At 36.4% G+C, this 1261-nt stretch overlaps 1 pseudogene; it reads left to right on the top strand.

Annotated features, from left to right (window-relative positions):
- Positions 1-510: 510 nt before the first annotated feature.
- On the top strand, positions 511-629 carry LOC112484915 (annotated as a pseudogene).
- Positions 630-1261: the final 632 nt, after the last annotated feature.

Genomic DNA, 1261 nt, shown 5'->3' on the forward strand with positions numbered 1-1261 from the left:
ACGCAGAGACTGAAAGTAAAGGGATGAAAAAAGATATTTTATGCGAATGGAAATTTTAAAAAGCCAGGGTTGCAATACTTATATCAGACAAAATAGACTCTAAAACAAAGGCTATAATGAGAGACAAAGAAAGATGTTAATAATAAAGGGATCAATTCAACAAGAGGATATAACCCAGGTAAACATTTATGCACCCAACATAGGAACACCTAAATATATAAAGCAAATATTGACCAACATAAAGGGAGAGATCAACAGTAATATAGTCATAGTAGGGGACTTTAATACCTCATTGACACCAATGGACAGATGTTCCAGGCAAAGAATCAACAAGAAAACAATGATCCTAAAAGACACACTAGACCAGATGGATTTAATTGATATTTTTAGAGCATTTCACCCCAAAGCAGTAGAATATACATTCTTTTCAAATGCACATGGAACATATTCCAAGATAGACCATATTAGCCACAAAACGAGTCTCAGTAAATTTAAGAAAATTGAAATCAAGTCTACGGCCATACCACCCTGAACACGCCCGATCTCATCTGATCTCGGAAGCTAAGCAGGGCCGGACCTGGGTAGCACTTGGATGGGAGATCACCTAGGAATACTGGGTGCTGAAGGCGTAAAAAAAAAAAAATTGAAATCATATTAAGCATCTTCTCCGACCACAGTGGTATGAAACTAGAAATCAACTACAAGAAAAAAACTGAAAAATACACAAATGCATGGAAGCTAAATAACATGCTACTAAACAATGAATGGGTTAACAATGAGATCAAGGAAGAAATCAAAAGATACCTCGAGACAAATGAAAATGAAAACACAACGACCCAAAAATCTATGGAACAAATGAAAAGCAGTCCTACAAGGAAAATTCATAGCAATACAGGCCTTCCTCAAGAAACAAGAAAAGTCTATGGCCATGCCACCCTGAACACGCCCGATCCCGTCTGATCTCAGGGGTCGGGCCTGGTTAGTACTTGGATGGGAGGCCACCTAGGAAGACTGGGTGCTATAGGCGTAAAAAAAAAGAAACAGGAAAAATCTCAAATAAACAACCTAAGCTCACAGTTAAAAAAAAAAAAAAAAACCTAGAAAAAGAACAGCAAACAAAGCCCAAAGTGAGTAGAAAAAAAATAATAAAAATCAGAGAGGAAAAAAACAAAATAGTGTCTAACAAAAACAATACGAAAGATTAATGAAACCAAGAGCTGGTTCTTTGAAAGGAGAAGCAAAATTGATAAACCTTTAACCA

The sequence above is a fragment of the Pteropus alecto genome, unplaced genomic scaffold (genome assembly GCF_000325575.1).
Source record: "Pteropus alecto unplaced genomic scaffold, ASM32557v1 scaffold28, whole genome shotgun sequence".
NCBI lineage: Eukaryota > Metazoa > Chordata > Mammalia > Chiroptera > Pteropodidae > Pteropus > Pteropus alecto.